General features: G+C 42.3%; 1 protein-coding gene across 3 annotated transcripts in view; it reads left to right on the top strand.

The window, feature by feature from the left end:
- The window catches only part of SCAI (suppressor of cancer cell invasion), a 538,528-nt gene that overhangs the window by 69,196 nt on the left and 450,503 nt on the right, over window positions 1–18,829 (top strand). Inside the window, exon 3 of one of the 3 annotated variants that reach the window (XM_069241741.1) lies at window positions 552–599. The exons of the other annotated variants lie outside the window; for them this stretch is intronic. The gene's annotated coding sequence lies outside the window, so the exon portion shown is untranslated. The remainder of the gene's footprint in view (window positions 1–551; window positions 600–18,829) is intronic. 3 annotated transcript variants of the gene reach the window in all.

Below are 18,829 nucleotides of genomic sequence, written 5' to 3'. Positions count from 1 at the left end.
GCAGCAAGGCAAAAGAAAAAATAGTGCAGTAACATTAAGTTATATGGCCGATCATGCAAAAATCCATGTAACTGGGGTAGTCTCCAAACAAAACAAACTCAAGGCGGGACAAACGTAAAGCATTTATCAACAACATCAAGGGTTTTTGAAAGGCAGTCCCAGGAACAAATTAAATTGATGGGCGTGGTTAAAGGCCACAGAATAGATTACAACAGGTTGAAAAGCAGCGCTTGTGCGCTGCTATGCCCAACGTAAAAAGGAACTGGAAGATCTTATTTCCTCACATACAATATCTTATCATTATCTTGTTGGTCTCACACCAATTTTTTGCAGAATTGCAATTAGACAGTAGTATTCCCCCTAGTATTCGTACAATAGAAGTCATCTGTTGACCAAAAGGATCCTTCTGATTTGTGCCCTCTTTCTAATTTTCCCTACCAGTCATGTTGATAATCTTATCGCTTGATTTATTAACCAATACTTTAGAAACCTGGTACAATGTATTGCATGTTCTTGTTTTTCAGTTTTACATGTTTGTATTTTCTCTGCAGGTTGTGCAGTGTGTATGTTTGAAGATCTTTACAGCATGCTTGCCTCTGGTTGGTTAAGGTTTGAACTTTTCACTTTTGGAAATGTACAGAAGGTGTTATGTGTCAGCCTGCATAAGCTCCTCTCTTCTTTGGTTCAAAAGGATGCTTTCATACATTTCAAAATAAGCATCAATAGAAGTACTACAGTAGAAACCACTGTGGGTAAATTGGTGCAAATGAGGGATTCTGTAAGTGTGCTGCTTGCGAAATCCCTAAAAATGAATTAAAATTTAAAAATCAAAACAACACACAGTTGTGCTAGATGTTAGGGATTTTGACGGAATGCACGGAATCTGATTTTAAGAAACAATCCTTCACTAACATTTCCAAACCATAATTGGGCCTAGGGAGCTGAAGCTTGTGCGTCCAACACGGCATCACTTCTTGTATCCTGCTGAAACAATCTGGCCATATGGTCCACCTGCAGTAACATTAGTATGTGGCTATGCTACTAAAACTCTAGGGGCCTAATTATAGGTTTGGCAGATGAGAACATCCGTCTGCCAAACTCCCGACAGGGTGGCTGCTTTTGTAGTGACGACCACCACACCGGACCTATTATGTGTTTCCCGCTGGGCTGATGTTTCCACCCTTCAGCCTAGTGGGAAACTGGTGGCAGCGTTGTCTCCAGTTCGAAATCGAGCCGGCAGCAGTACTGTGGCCTGCAGGGTGCACCAGTACCCTTGCAGTGTTCACTATCTGCACAGGAGACAGTGAACTTTGCGACGGTGCTGGGCAGGGTGGCCCCTGTACTGCCCATGTCAAGTGCATGGACAGTGCAGGGGGCCCCCTCTGGCCCTCTGCACCTGTTCTCCGCCAGCCTTTTCACAGTGGTAAAACCGCCATGAAAAGGCTGGTTGAGGACGAGGTGGTAATCAGTATGACCTCCACCCGCTGTAAACCCGTTGGTATCACCAATCCCGGCAGAGATTGCAGAATTCTTCATGTGGCGGTCGGACCCCCACAACAGCGACGTCCTGACCGCCACTGCGAGGCTGGCGGTCACAAGACCGCCAGTTTCGTAATGAGGCCCTATGTTCCAACAAGAGGGAGATTTTACTTAAAGCCACAGTAAGAACATTCAGTTTGAAGAGAGTAGGAGCCTAGTTTTTTCAGACTTTTGCCACTGCACGGTCTACAGATTTTCAAAAAGTTGATTCGAACAATTGTTCGTAAAACCTTCTACAAAATAAAAACAGTTACATTGTAAAACATCTTAAACCCACAAATACATACGTGTAAAAAAAAAGATGTATTCCAAACCATTTTTAAAGCACTCCCGGACAGAAAGCATTAATCATTGAATTGCTACTTCTGCCTCCATAAGGCGCATTTCAGACAGTAACCCTGATGCATCTGACCTCGCATATGTTTGATACTTTAAAAATAAGGGTCTTAAAAACTTAATGTGGACAGGCTTATAAGCAATGCAATCCCTGACAGCATGACAGAAGGAACAATTCACATTCAGGGGACACACACACAAACCATTTTTCTCCCATACATCATTATACCGTTTAACACTTGAGAAAATTGAGTTACACCCCAGTCTCACTTTTAAAATCTCATTACACAGACTGGGGCCAGGTATAAGTCAAACAGGGAAAGACAACTCCTGGCCAAGAGACTTCAGTGTGAAGCTTTTTGCAATGTTTCTTCCTCAGGTAGGCCATATTGAATGTACAACCTGCTTTTACAGATTTTTCTCTCCGAACCTGTTTGCTTGAAAAGGGAATCCATATTCCATATCCTAAACTGAACATTTCTGGCCCACTTCCTTCTGCTGGCAAGAATGTCTTCCCGGCATAATTTGGAAACCTTTAAAGTTTCATTATCTATGGATAACTTATTGAGAAACCTCGAAACTCAGGAATTTACCTGCTGATGCCAAGGAACCAAATTCAGTTCCCTCCTTATGTAAGATAAATTACTCATCAGCAATGGTTGGGGAGTGCAAGGTGAGATGTAACAGTTACATGTGGGTTGGGGAGAAATCTGGAAGCAGTTTAATTTGTGATTTTACATATCATTGCACTCAAATTGAGTATGCAGTCAGCTGCAGCAGAATAACAAATTAATACTGCCCACTAGTAGAAAGGAAACAGTCACCATAAATTGTAAAATAAATGGCTGCATCTTGCTACTTAAAAACCTCCACTCTCAATTACTGTGTGAGAGATAATTATTTAAACAAGTTTTGTGTTTTCACATGTCCAATCAATTTATATATTACTGAAGAAAGGGAGATCAGTGTTAATTTTCTTAGGGTAACATTAATACAGTAAGGCTGGAAAATATCTAATGTTTCATCTCAAGGTGGCAGTTAAAGGAAAAACTGCCAAAGCACGACTGGATGGGATGACAGCAATATCAATACGCCTGAGGTCCATCTCCAACGGTTCAGGTTCCTGATCAATGAACAGACTTCCAAATCTGTGATCAAAGAGAAGACTTCAACCAAGAGCAGATTTCCATAGACGGGATCCAGAACCAGGAATAAGGGGATCACATAAAAGACAATACTTGCAGATACCTGATCCAACACCAGGCCTGCAGATATCTGATCAAAGACCAGACTTCAATCAAGACCAGTCTTCCAGACGCAAGCCCAGATCTATGATCCATGAAGAAAGTTTAGATACCAGATTCACAAGCAGACTTCCAGATACCCGATATAAGAACAGACTTCCAGACCCCCATTCCAATGCCAGTTTCTGACCCATCCCCATCTCCTCATCGTTAGATATCCAAAAAAGATCACAGATTAGTGCTTCTTCCCGTCTGAGGTAGTGAAGCAAGTAGTCCACCCTACAACAAGCTGCCCTGGGTTCTGACCCTAAGAACTTAGTAAAAAAGTTGGTCCCATCGATGAAAAAGCCTAATAATGGCGCTGGACGCGTCTGACTGAATCTCCCTGTACTCGTTGTTCGAACTTTATACGGAATATTTGCTGTGTCAATAATTTTTCAGGTCATCACTAGAGGCTCAAATGTATCCTAATTATGCCTTGAGAAAGCCCTGGTGAATGCACCGCATAGGGCGAAACACGTGTCGGCTGCATGTTCACTCTGTCCTATGATCCAGTCAATTATGTACAATATGGAGTAATTTACCTCTTTTGAATAAATTTCAAACTGGATAACTCATTGAGAAGTACCTTCGAATATTTTAAGGAACTTTACAGAATAATTGGCAATTGGTTGCTTTAAAATTATTGCTACCTAAGTGGGAACCTACCATATATCAGTTAGTTTGCTGAAAAAGTGAAAGGGATGAAATACAATTTTGTGAGTTTCTAAAATGATGATTAACTTTACTGCCTATTGCACATCAAAATGCTTTTTACTTTTATAAGTCTTTATATCAGGAATTATTTCCTAAAGGGCTAAGTGCTGCTGTTGAGGGTTGCATTGTTTTTATATTGATTTTCCTAAAAATGCTACTTTACAAAAATATATTTGTTAAATTGAGTAGATATATTTTAAAGATTGATCAGGTATAGCATCATCAGTGTCATTTCAATAATACCACAAAAGAACATAACATCACCTGTAATCCAAGACATCGAGTCATGTAGGAATCTGCTGCTTCCCAGAAACCATGAGGAGCCAGGCAAGTCTTTGCCATAAGCATCCAGTCCTCTGAATCACGACAGGCGGGATAGTTGTTGTTTTTTTGTATGGTTCCGTTTATGGATAAGAGCAGGAGGACAATAAACCATCCATGAGTTATACAGCCGCATCCTTCTAAAGTTTGCTACCCATATTTCTTCAAATTGAATTTACACCTTAACCCCATACAAAGAAGAGTTTAGCGCAAAGAGTTTGAAAGCTAGTGGATGATAGTTTTTAATAATGTGAATTGGGAATTCTTCGAATGTACTAATTGTCAATATGGAAATGGATATGATCTGACATGTTTTCGAATTTTAGGCCTGATTGCTTTCCATGTTATCCATCTACTTGGGGTTATCATTTCTCCTGTTCTACATAAGCCAATTTCTGCTATAAGTTTCTTTGTAGCCTCTAATTTCTAATTGGATCTCTCTCAACTTTGACTCTGTAGTGAAAATGGATGTTACCCAAAAAACATAGTTAATGAGCACAATTGTTACTGATGGTCAGTAGAATACTAGTTCACAATTGCGAATAATCTGAACTTTGTAAGGTAGTTCGACACTTTTTTCTGTAACATTATATTGATACACAGTGGTAACTGTTGTGTTTTAATAAATGTAAGATGAGTCATGTGCAGCATTACTCTAAGAACGTAAGTATTGAGAGAGTTGCAGCAAGTAAGTGGTGGACAAAGGAATATGCAACATTTTTCCATGATGAGGACATTAAGGTAATAGACAGATCCAATGCAGTACCCTGGAATGCTGAAATAGACAGCAAGACAGTGTGAAGTGCTTTCCACAAGTGATCCACTTCTGAACACCTCTACAGTGGTTTGGGGAATTTGCAACATCAGTTCGGATAACTATTAACATTTCATTATTATACAAATAAAACAGAACACTAAACAATAAAAAGCAAAACATTTAGCAAGCAGTCATCTAGTTAGGCTCTGTCATTAACAGCAGCCATACGCCTACATAACTGCAAAGCGATCAAACATAATCTAATTATAAGCAGTTTTCTAAGTGTGTATAAGTCAAGAAACTGCATAGACCATTAGAAATAATGTGCTCCGTGATGCTTTCAAAAAAAGCTAAAAGCAGATCATCTCATCGCACCTGAGGCAGACTGAGCTTTCATGAAGCAGGCTGACTGACAACGCGCAGTCACATAGACCCCCTCCGAAGGAAGCACACAAGACAGAAGGAATATCTGCATGCAAGCAGGCTAAGATGATATCAATAAGACCGGTGCCACATTTTCGTTGCATAACATCCATCAATCCAGCTACTTTATTTCTCTTAAAAAATAACCATATATTTACAAAAGGATCTTGAAACGTTTGTCGTAAAACTTCAAAAAGAGTTAATCAATTCAATTGGATCTCAAGCAGGATCCATCCTGCCTTCCATACCTTCAGAGACGTCAGCAGCAGCATTGGTGGACACCTGTACTACTCCAAAAGACCCAGCTATCGAAGGATTGATCAAATAAGCTTAAGAGAGACTAGGCCGGCAGAGTGGTTAGTAGCAGCCTTAGCAGCAGAGATGAGAACTCCTCCCAGACTACATTATCAACCCCATTACAGTAGAAAACATGGTCAGACCCAATGAGTAGATATGTTTTTATGCAAAATTGAAGACTATGGATGCCGCGATAATACTGGGCTCTATATACGTCCCCAACGTCCACAAAGCTGCCTTTTTCTTGAGTCTCTCGAGACTGCTAATGGAATTTGTACGCACCAGAATAGTGTTGGGTGGTTGGAACTTAGCTTGAGACCCTCACATAGACAGTTCTGGTCCACTTGACAACCCTAATGCCATGGATAGAGCGATATTGGGGGACCTTTTGAGAGACCACGGTCTGGTGGACCCCTCCCAGCTTCTACCATACTTTTTTTTTTTAAACCAAATTTTATTGATTTTATACATATTTCAAAACAGTTTACATTGTATTTTCTTCTTCTCCATCTTTCTGTATTTCACATTAGTTTTATTTATTTGCGCGCTTAAACTGGTAGAGATTCGATTTTAATAAACATTATTTATTTGGTATTATCGAAATCCAACTCCCCCCCCTCCCTCTTCCCACCCTAACCCCTCGGTCCGAATGCTTGTTCAATGATAGTACTTCTGCAATAGGAAAGCTGGAGACTTTCATTTAACTTAATTGTGTCTCTGGGGGTATTTTGCATGAGTAGGGGTCTGCTGAATTTGTCTGTGTGATAGCTATGTTTTGTTTTTGATGGCTGAATGCTCTGGTGTATTTGTATAGGCAACTTGGGTGTTATTATGGAGGGTTGGGGGCGTGCTGTATGGTTAGTTCGGTTTTTAGGGAATCCATTATTAGTTCCCAGTTAGCTGATACTTCAGGAGGTCTGATCCCGGTTCTGGCTTCTTTTTGTAGCAGAGTGCCTTCAGCAGCAGCCCACCTAAATAGTTCATTTTTCCAGCTTGTCAGTTTAGGGCCCCCAGTTTTCTAGTTGCTGGCTATTTCTCTTTTCGCCAGGGTTAGAGCTAGGTCTAGGAATCTGTCTGAGGCTTTATGTTTAGTAGAATGTGTAAATGTGTTCAAGAGGCAGGTGTCAATTGAACATGACACAGTCCTACCTAGTATCTGGGATAATTTTTGGCAAATCTCAGACCAATAAGATGTCAGTGTCTGGCATTCCCAAAACATGTGGTTGAATTCTGCATCTATTGTCTTACATCTTGGACAGCACTCTGCGGTTTTGTTGAAGTATTTGTTAATACGGGCGGGTGTAAGGTAGGCTTGATGTAAGACATAGAAATTGATCAGTTTAAATCTGGCATTCCGCAATGCTTTAGGTAAGTTCTGTAGTGTACGTTCCCATTCTGTTTCAGAGATATCTCTGTTAAAGGTTTTTTCCCATTGTTGTTTCAGGTATGGAAGGGGGGCTTTATTATCTGTTCTAATCAATGCATATAGATTAGAAATAACCCTAGTCTTGGGAGTTGGGGATGCCAGATACGTGCACATACCCTGCGCTGATGGTTCAGAATTTTTTGTTCGCCAGTGGTTGCCTATGCTAGCCCTTATAGTCCCGTAAGTTAAAAAGTGTTTCGCCGGTATGTCATATTGTGCTCTAAGGGTCTCAAAAGATTTCAACTTATTGTTCTGGAATAATGTGCCTAAAGTATTAACCCCGGCCTCCAGCCAGTCTCTAAGTTCAAGTTCAGCCCTTTTCTGAGTTATTGCTTGCAGCGCGCTGAGAGGAAGTTCCGCTGAGTAGGGAGTTTTAGTTTTAGTTTTGTGCAAGTATGATTTCCAACATTTAGCTATTATTTTCACTTCTGGGCTGTCCTGCTTTTCTTCTTTTGTGGGGTCCAGCAGTATTTCAAACAGTCTTGTTTTCTGTGGCACGGAGGACTCTGCATTAGGTTGTAACACCAGACTGTTAGAGATCCAAAGCGCCAGCCACTGTAGTTGAGCCGCAATGTAATATGACTCAAAGTCAGGAGTTGCTAGGCCCCCATTTGACAGCTGTCTCTGGAGCTTTATTAAAGCCACCCTTTTCCTGCCACTACCCCATATAAATGAGCTTGCTACTGAATTCATATCCCTGAAGAAGGACTTACGAATCCATATCGGAAGGGCCGCGAAATGGTATAACAGTCTAGGTAGTACTATCATTTTAAGAATCGCGATGCGACCCATCACCGAAAGAGGAAGTGTTTGCCAGAATGTCGTGCAGGATTTTATGGAGCGGAATACGCCGCCCAGATTTCCATCAGAAATGTCTCTAGTCTCATGGTATATTTTTACTCCTAGATATGGAAGCCCTTCAGGTATCCATGTAACCGTTCCCAAAGTCAGTGGGGGTTGATGATGTTTCACTAGGGGGAATAGACCTATTTTGTCCCAGTTTACATTTAGGCCTGAATGTTTTTCGAAGTTGGACAGCATTAGTTGAGCTACTGGGAGATCCCTCTGCATGTCACCCAAAAATATCAGGAGGTCGTCTGCATATAAGGCTATGAAATGTCTTACATTTCCGATCAGTATTCCAGGTCCTCCCTGTCCCGCCCTGGCCGCCGCAGCCAGAGGTTCCATGGCTAGAGCAAACAATAGGGGGGAGAGGGGGCAACCCTGTCTCGTCCCGCGTTCCACTGTGTATCTGGATGATATAATACGTCCCGTACGGACTCTAGCTGCAGGGTTAGTGTAAAGCAGTTTCACCCATGCAATATAATCAGGGCCAACTCCCATTTGGGCCATAACTTTATAAAGGAAGTCCCACTCTAGACTGTCAAAGGCTTTTTCAATGTCTACTGCCAATATGCCCGGAGATTCAGTCGAGGGGGTTATTCCGTTCATGACTGCGAAGAGCCTGCGTATGTTTCCTGCTGTGTTACGGCCTGGAATGAAGCCTGCTTGGTCTGGGTGGATGAAAGAAGGCATCAGAGGAAGGAGTCTAGTTGCTAAGACTTTGCTGAGTATCTTATAATCGAGGTTCAGCTTGTAGAGGGGCCTGTATGCCCCCATCCCAGTTGGGTCCGTGCCGGGCTTGAGCAGTGGGACTATAATGGCTTCCCTTGTGGTTTCAGGCGATAGGCCCTGATCCTTGGCGCATTTAAACATTTTTTCCAAACGAGGTGCGAGTATCTCAACAAAGGTTTTGTCAAATTCGGCAGGCAGTCCGTCAGTTCCAGGAGTTTTTCCCCTTGCCAGGTCTTTCACAGCCCCTTTGATCTCATCTGGTGTGATGTTTCCTTCTAATGTATCGGTGGATATTGGTTCCCAGGGTTTTAAGTTTAATGTTAATAGGTATTGCTCAGTTACGTCTCTACTTAGGTTAAATCTTTTTTGGTATAGTGATTCATAAAAGGCCAGAAACTGGGCATTAATCTGTTTAGGGTCGTGTATTTGGGTCCCATCTCCTGTGGTCAGGCTCATTATAGGGGGGGATTTTTCTGACTGCGATATTACCCAGGCAAGCAGTTTACTCGCTTTATCTCTTTCGCCATGCTCTCTTGCGAGATACTGCTTATGGTCGAAGCATCTGAGACGTTCGACGCAGTGTGTTACTTTTGATCTGTTTTCCTGTATTTGGGATTGTAAATGAGGGTTTCCAGGCCTATTTTTCTCTGTTTCTCTTAATACATCCTCGGCTTTCTCAGTCTCTCCTAGTAAGGTCCTACGTATCCCAACTGTTTCAGCAATGCATCTCCCTCTTATTACTACTTTAAAGGCATCCCATTCTATCAGTCCGCTAGTCGTGGAGTTGTTGTTTTCTTCGAAATAGCGTTCTATGGCTTGTCGGATATCATCTCGGAAGGGGGGGTCTTCTAGTAATTCGGGTCTAAGTCTCCATGTGGGTATGCATGGGGTGAGGGACCCCCATCCTAATGACAGCAACTAGGGGTTATGGTCAGATATTGTGCGAGACAAGTATTCTGTGTTTAATACAAATAAGTGAATGTCTGGTGAGCACAAGAAGGAGTCTAATCTAACATGGAGCTCGTGGAGGGCAGAGAAAAAGGAGTAGTCTTTGGCGCTAGGATTTAGTTTACGCCAGGTGTCGATGAGGCCCCAATTTGCCTGCCATGTGGTGAACTGTTGAGCTATCTTCACTAATGGAGAGTGTGGTAGGGGAGGATGTGATCTATGTGCACCTACGTCACTTACACAGTTAAAATCACCACCCACTATTACCAGCGCTTGCAGGAATGTTGCTAGTGTACTGGATAGTCGAGTGAAGAAGTCACCCTGTCCAGTGTTAGGGGCGTATACATTGATTAGTGTTATGTCCTTCCCTTCCAGTCTGCCTTTGATCGCTACGAATCTCCCCTCTGGGTCCACCTGGCTATCTGTCAACTGAAATGGAACCCCTGCTCGAATCCAAATCAGAGTGCCCCTCGAGTATGCTGAATAAGTAGTATAGAATGCCTGACCTCTCCATCTTTTTTGTAAGGCTTTGCCCTCTTTCTATGTTAAGTGAGTTTCCTGTAACATAGCTATTTGAATATCCCTTCTCTGTAAATAAAAAGATATCTTATATCTCTTGACTAAAGAGTTCATACCCCTGATGTTCCAGGTAAGGACCTTATATGATTTTGGTGTAGCCATGGCAGTGTTTTGTGGTTCTACTGGGGGGTGATTCCTGGTAGCCTAGTAGTATGATAGGTTCCCTGGTAATTCCTTGCTCCCTGCTCCATTTTGCACTTTCTGTGGTAATTCTCGGACCGATGTTAAACCCTAGCAAATTCCCCAACATAAAAACTCCCCAACTCCCCATCCCTAGGACAGAAGTCTAACCTCTCTCGCCCAAACTTGTGTGAAATAAAGAAAAAGTTAACTGTCCAACCACGTGGGGGGTGCCTCAGTTAGCAAACCGAAGCTCAGCAGGGCGATCTCTCCTCAGCCTCCGGGTGGAAGAAGGACTAAAATTCAGTGGCTCCAGGGTTTGGATTATCGGGCGTCAGTGGGTTAGTTTCTTCTTGCTGACTTTTAATTTGGTTTTAGAATCCGTAAGTGTACTCCTAGTTGTCCCTGAGGTTTACATACATCATATTTCACAGGAGTTCTGTTTGTAATTCAAGGATGTACTTCAGATTATGGTGTCTGACGTCCCTGGGGTTACATCCGGGCCCTTTTGGTTAGGCGTGAGTGACAAATCTGATTCATGTTCCGAGTCTGATTGGTTTACGTCACCATGCATTTGCTTAGGTGAACTCTGTTCAGAACAGCTGAGGGACGCAGCCGCCTCCACTGCTTTTTGACGGTCATTTAAAATCTCCAGAGGGGATGGGCTGGTGCGTCTTGTAGTGTTTCTGCTATTAGATTTTCCTTTAAGGTTTGGTTCGTGTTTTTCAAGGTTAATTCGTTTCTCGTTGAGATGTTGCTTGTCCATCCAGTTCCAAACCTCCTCCGCCGAGTTAAAAAAACTGTGTGCCTGTTGTGGTTATTATTCGGAGTTTGGCCGGGAATAGCATCCCGTATTGGACCCCTAGATTTCTGAGTCTCTGTTTGGCCGCCCTGAAAGAAGCCCTCTGCCTTAATACTTCTCGCGAAAAATCGGGGAAGATCCGAATCACTTAGTTGTCCAGTAAGCAGTCTCCCTTTTTCCTGCTTTGGGTGAGTAAATGGTCTCTGTCTTTATAGTGCAATAGTTTGGCCACCACCGGTCTAACAGTAGCGCCCGGCGGAGGAGGACGTGCTGGGACTCTATGTGCTCTTTCCACTGCAAAAAATTGGGACACTCCCTCGTTCGCTATATTTTCCTTCAGCCATTTTTCAAGGAAGTCAACCATGTTGTTTCCTTCAATTTTCTCCGGTAGTCCCATGATTCTGATGTTATTTCTTCTCGATCTGTTTTCTGCATCTTCCGCCCTCAGTTCCAAGTCTTTCATTCGTTTCTCCATTTGTCCTGTTGCCTTGGAAGCGTCTTGAAGCTCTGGTCCCAGTTCATTCAGCAGTTTTTCTGTCGAGGTCACTCTTTCTGCTAGGCGCCGGTGATCGTTTCTGAGTACTGTAAGGTCTGACGCGAGGGAGTCTATTTTCATCTCAAGAGCGTTTCTGGAGGCCGCGATAGCCTGTATTACATCTTGCAGAGTAGGCTCTTTTGTGGCTCACTCCTCAACAGAGGAAAATCTCCCCGCAACCTCCTGTTCTGGGGGTGCATTGTCTGTTATATCCCTAGTATTATCGGCTTCTCGCCTTCTATTTGGTTTGCCCATCTCTGGCGTAGTGCGGCATTTTTGCTGGTGATCACTTGATAGTGTAAAGGCAGTATAGAGCCAATGATAGTGTTTACCTGTTTTTCAAAAAATTTCTGGATGGGCCCACCTGGGTCCGGCACTTGGGGGGTGGAGGCCTGTCTTTTATTGAGCCAAATGTCTTAGATTATTAAGCTGGATTGGCGAAAAATCTGTGTTACTTGTCGGAACGTAGGGGTAATGCGTGGGGCCGGGCTGTATTTTTAAGTTACGCCACCGTCCCTTTCTTTATTCGACTGCTAGTCGATTTAACTGTTAGAAAAGTCTGATTGGGATATTGTTAGGTCGGTGTCTTCCTAGTGGCCTTTTCACAATGTTCTGGCTTGGGGAGGCGTCCCTCTGCTCTGGTTCCCCATATCACTGGTCCGGCCGATCTCCCACCCCTTAAGTGGCCTCGCTAGGTTTCAGCCTCGTTACGTCAGGCCCCTTCTCACCTTCGGTTGCTTTCTCGCTATTCGGGTCTCCAGATTACAGCGCCCCGGGCCATCTCCCCCTGGTGAGCTTATCACAGTTTACTGTGTCGGATTACTGCACCCTCGATCCCCTCTTGGCGCCAGGCCTCCTCACCTCCTCTTATAACGACACCGCTGTGCCGGGCCGTCTCCTCCAGCGTTGCCCATCAGCCGATTTCTTCCTTCTTTCTACTCGTTCAGGCTCAGTATGGTTCCGTCTAGGTCTCCGTGTTTCTCTCAGTCAGCCGAGGTGATGCCCAAGGGTGTTCTCCCGGCCGCCCAGGTCCCGGAGTGCATGGCCGCCGCCATCTTGTCCCCTCAAGCTTTCTTCCGATTTTCATCTAGCCCATTCGTATCAGAGTCCAAACGGCGGTTTCTGGGGGTCAGAAGCCGAACATCGATAGCCCGGGGGGGGGCACCACGTATTCCGCTCCCTCTGTGCGGAATCTGGAGCCGAATTGAGTATATTAGCCCCGGGGGTGAGGAGAGAAAGGCGGGAGCCTCAAAAAGAAGCTGCTACCGCCATGGCGCCAAGCCACGCCCCCCTCAGCTTCTACCATACTTAACAGCCAAGGTATTCACCTTCTCTCCTGGGTACACAGCACATGATCTATAATTGACCATTGTCTTGTTAAGCATTGTACCCTGGCCGTTCTGAGGGAATGCATGATAGTGGAGGTTGCTATATCGGATGACGCATTAGTAGGCTTAGAACACGCATTGCTCCTGCCACAAAATGTTGACTTCTAATTCTATCATACTACAAGCTTCTGAAAGTCAACCAAAAACTCACCACCCACCTTTGGCAAGACCTAGATGAAAATAAACAAATATTACCTTGCCCCAGGTTCACTGGGCAGTTGGGAAAGCTGAAAGTAGAGGGGACCTGATAAGGGACTCAGCCATAAGACAAAAGGCCTCGCGGAAAAAATAGCAAGACATCGCTACCCTGACTCAACCGCACACGAGTCACTCCAACCCAGAGCTCCTTAGAAGCCTCGAGAAAGCAACATTCGATCTGAACTTGCAATTCACCCTACAAGCTGATAGTGCCCTACTTCAGTTAAAGCGGAGACTTTAGAAACAAAGGGAAAGAGCTGGCAGCAACTGGTGGCACAGTTTCAACAAAGAGAGACTCAACAAGCAGTCATAGCAGTCAGGGACCAGGGAGACAGGTTGATCGCACACCTGGCGGCCACAGCGGAGACCTTTGCTTAGTTTCTGGGCAACCCATATAGTGCTGAAGTCGCTACTGAACTGCCATCTAAATGCACATTCATGGCGGGGATATGCTTACCCACCCTATCAGATGACGCGGGCGGTTGCAGGTGGGCATGATCATTGAAGAAGAGTTAGCGGATTTCAACTATGCTGCCTAACAAAGGCCCCGGGGGTAGATGGCTTTCCAGCTGAATTCTGTAAGTTAAACATATTTTGGTGCCTTTATTTTACAGAGTTTAAAAAAAAGCAAACTAGGAGTGTACTGCATAGTAAATTCAACAAAGCTCTCATTAGCCTCACCCTGAATGGATATAAAGACACTATACAATGTGCAATATTCTTAATCAACATGGATATGACAATATTACCCAAAGTGCTTGCCACCAGGCTAAAGAAAGTTGTTCCGAGTCTTATTCATGACTCACAGGTTGTTTCATTCCTGGCTGTTCCTCCAAACCCTGGGAGGCCTGGTTAAAGTTCTCATATTTTAAAATACTGCTTGGCTGGTACTGGTCCCCGAACAAACTGAGAAGGCCCCACTTGCTCCCACTGACAACTGCTAGAGGTGCATAGAACTTGGTTACTGACCTCCTCTGTATTTTATGGTTCTATATGAAACTGACTCCCTATTGGACGAACATCTGGAGCATGTTACGCAGTACCAGCCCCACCCACTTTACTGCATCATCCAAATTAGCCATCCTACACAATGTTCTGGACTTTTCATTGGAGGAAATGGGTGTTGACATCCTTGATGGTCGCAAAGATCAACTTACTCCGACACTGGCACCTGACGACTGTCCCAGCACATCATCAGTGTTCATCAGAACCTTTCCTACTGGCCACATACGAAAGATGCATATACAAGGTCCAAGACAAAGTCCCCTAGTTTGAGGATGTGGAGGTCCCATTCATACGAATTCTATATCCTTAACTTCTATTCCTATTAAGATAGTGGACAGGTACACATATACCCTTTAAAAATATTGTCACATATTGTTATACATTACTTCCACTGGGGAGACTTACTGATGGAAAGAAGTTTTTCACTTTCCTTGTGCCCCCATGGCTCGACCCAAACAAGGAAAGCATATCAGGGAACAGACTGTTAGAATGCACTGATGGCTAGAGTCCCAAAAGCATATATACACATATTGCTGATGGGAAGATCTACAATGTATCTGTACCAATACTGTGTTTGTCGGAACGAACAGTGAGGGATGTACAAGGTGGAGGCGTGAATTGGTTAAGGAGGGGATGGCGGGATGCCCAGATAGGGGAGGACCTCCAGATGCGTACTATGACAACAGAACCTGTATTCTTTTCTTGTTTTCATCGCTACATATTTGGCTGTTGTTTATCACTTATATGCTTTGTAAGTTCATCATCACTTAATGATACTAAGGGCTCACAAACTGGTCTGTTGGTTTGGACTGTTTGCATTGTAAAACAGTAAAGAAAGATTAAAAATTAAAAATGAAAGCATAAATTTGCCCTAATCTTAATAGAAAAGCATAAACTGTCAAGGGACTCTAAAGCATGTGCAAATTTAGAAAAGCGGGTCTACATCTTGGAACACCACCTCTCACCATAGGTAAGAGATACTTATGTTGGCCATTGATAAACAAACAAAAAAACTGAGGATTAGTTTGCAGTGCATATAGTTTGAGCTGATCTGTGATCACTTGGGTAGATGTTCATAGCCTTGTGAGATATCTAACCTTTTGCAAACAATAAAATATAGGGAGCCTAATCACAAACTGCACTTAGTAGTAGTGCAGTAGTTCTACTAACATACAATGAAATGCTATTCACATACCTACTTGCAGAGGTGTCTCAGATCTCCACACACATAGGTATATCGTTTAGTTGTAAATGTGGGAGGGACAGAGGTGAGTGGCTGGAGAATGAGCAATATTCACGACTAAAGGTGCATAGTTAAGGGAGGCATAAGGAGGGATTTACAGAGGGCAAGGGATGGAATTAGGGTGCAACATTCACCTTCCACAAAAGACTTAAGGGCCGGATTACGACCTTGGCGGATGGGATACTCCCTCACAAATGTGATGGATATCCCGCTCACTGTCTTACAAGTTCCACAGGATCAAATGGAACTTGTAATACGGTGGACGGGATATCCATTAAATTTGTGGTGGCTTATCCCATCCGCTAAGGTCATAATCCGGCCCAAAGGGCCTGATTTAGTTCTTGGAGGAGGATAATACTCCGCCACAAACGTGATGGATATCCCGCCTGCCGTACAACGATCCCATTATAATACGACGGACGGGATATCCATCACGGTTGTGATGGAAAATTGCCTCCACCAAGAGCTAAATCAGGCCCTAGGCCCATAGCTGTTCGGAAACTACACTTTTATAGTTGGCTCTGAGCTGGAGTAAGCCAAGCACCACTCATGGTACTGCCCCACCCTCCCGTTGCAAATACAGTTAGTAGGGGCTTCAAATAAAACCTCATATGAGCTCATATTAAATTTAATTATTTAAACTATTAAAAAATATAAACTAATTTAATGTTAAGTCTAAATAAATAGAATTTAATGTTAAAAAATCTATAAATACAACATGTATATATTTTGTGTTAAATATTTGAATAACCGTATTTCATTTTCATTTTAAATGTTTGTTGTATCATTAATTTGTTTATTAAAAATTAAAGAAAATAATTTCAGTAATAATTTTTCTTACATAATAAAACATTTTTTTTTTTTAATTTAGGTGTTTTTTTTCCCCTTAATTTTAGCTTTAGGAAAATAAATGTATTTTAATGTAATATATTGTAACAATTAAAATTTTAACATCAAATTAAAAAACCCTAACTTTTTTATATTCTACATATAAGATGTATATAATGAATATCTACCATGAAAATATTTTTTCTATTTTTCAAAAAAAGTTTAATAAACTTTTACACTCTTTTACCATACTTTACCATATGGATATCTCCACCTGGACGTGGAGTCTCCTCCAAGTTTGCAGAAAGCCAAATGTGTTGGTGCAATCACTAATAGTAGTGGCCTTATAGTCATATAATGGAGTGACTCCCCCTGCTATTTCAGTACCAGATTTTCTTTAAACATTTTCACCAGGCCTGTTTTTGATGACTGTGCAAAATGGCTAATGTTAGAATTGATAACTGTCATGAAATGGTTATTCATCCATAGCTAGAGACATGAGTATGCATTAATGATGTCACTTCTAGCAAAACTTATGTTGGCAGATTTGACAAGATATTTGTGTATGAATGATGATTACTACGTATTTGCTGGTTCATTTTGTATATTGGACATGCATTTTCTTGTCTGTAAACTAGACACATTTTGTTTGTTTTTTGCTGAGTGTTTTGGAATCACCTATGACAGTGGTTCCCAACCTGTGGTCCGGGGACCCCTGGGGGTCCGCGAAGCCTGCTGAGGGGGTCCGCGAGAGCCTAGAAAATTAAAAAATATTAACAAATATTGACAAATTAGGTCCCCAGCTTCCAGTAATGACTTAGGCGGGGGTCCCCGGATTCCCATGATGATTCAGTGGGGGTCCCTGGGTTCCATTAATGTTAAAGTGGGGGTCCACAGAAATCAAAAGCTTGGGAACCACTGACCTATGAGAAGAGTTCCGATTACATGCCACAAAACTGTCCTTGTTTCCTTCATACAGTAAGCGAGAGATTACAGATCATTTCACTGGAATGCCTTACAAGCAGGTAAAATAGATAGCTATAGCAAATACATTTGTTTATTTTCACAAACAGATGTATGAAGTGTGAGGAACACAATCCTTCTTAAGAGCATAAGGATCAGCCTGATTTCTCCCTGGCTTTTAAGACAGTGCAGTTGGAGAGAAGCTAATTCTCTCTAACAAAACTTGCAGGTAAATGTTGTACCAGAGGTTTGTGAATGAACTTCAGTATATGGAGAAATCACTAGACTTTCCTTTCAATGATTTTTGCTTGCTCATCCATCCTAGTTTTTATGCTACTATTCTGCTGAACAATTCTAGATCTTACTAGTTTGTTCACAGCACCGTTTCTTTTTCTGTAAATACATTCCTTCTGTTTCACCAGTTCTTCTGACATTCTCCTGTTCAGTTGTATGAGATGTAACATTGATTAGTGAAGGTCCTGTGGTTCGTACTACCATACATTTGATATACAGATTTAATTATTTGCTTATTTCAGTGTCGGTATGCCAGTGTGTCCCAGGAAATGGAGCCCAGAAGACATAGAAAGAAGTGATTCAAATGTGGGCCTTGATGATTCTTGTCTGAGAGTTCTATACTTCTTTGCAAAAAATAGTATGCACTTAAGGAGCATTTCTCACTTTCATGTAGGTGATATGTATATGCTGCACTGCACCACATATTTTCTCTTCAACTTAGAAGGCTTAAAAGGGAAGGCATTTAAATATACAGAAATGCTCCATATAGTGATAGTTCTTTGTAAATCTGATAGTTTAAACAATAACCTCCTCTCAAACTTTATTGGATGGATTCCCATTGGGCAGATGTTATTATTGTATAGCAATTGTGCTGATTATGCATTTTTCATTATAACAAAATACTCAAGGATTCTATCTTAAATGTATTTGGCAATATCTTAAAAGGGGCAGTTGTCATCTTTGTTAAGCCGTCAGCATTTTTAACCCTTGTTTGCCAAAGTCCTTGAAAGATATCTGGTATTAGGGAGGCAGTAATGCCACATTTTGAGTATACCTCAGGTTTGTAAGTTGAGTTATTGGTGCATACTTTTTGTATCGAGGAATGCTGAAGCAAGAATTTGATTTATTGAGGAATGTTTTGTTTTGCAAAACAATCACCGATCAGCTAGCTTAAGTTATTGCTGTTTTAAAACCCTACACTTCATAATGAAATGTTATGTATAGATGGTGTACATTATCAAGAAGGAAGGAGATGAGGCAGGCGTCCTGGTGGTAAGACATATACATTGTCCTGTTTTAATATCAAATAACAATACTAATTAGGCAGCAGCTTACAAATTTACACTAGTTGCTTCTGATAAACTATGTTTGAGTCCTCAACATGGAAACAGCATAGCCAACATGTCAATGGAGAAAAGCGAGCCTACGTTACAAGTAAGTCCCTGATCCCATGCTTCCTTCTGCTTCTGTTGCTGGTTGTGTGATAAACTATCTTACAATATCATGTAAAATGTTAATTAGTGAAATAAAG

The sequence above is a fragment of the Pleurodeles waltl genome, chromosome 6 (genome assembly GCF_031143425.1).
Source record: "Pleurodeles waltl isolate 20211129_DDA chromosome 6, aPleWal1.hap1.20221129, whole genome shotgun sequence".
NCBI lineage: Eukaryota > Metazoa > Chordata > Amphibia > Caudata > Salamandridae > Pleurodeles > Pleurodeles waltl.
The sequence above is the reverse complement of the archived record's forward strand: the minus strand, read 5'-3'. Positions and strand labels throughout refer to the sequence as shown.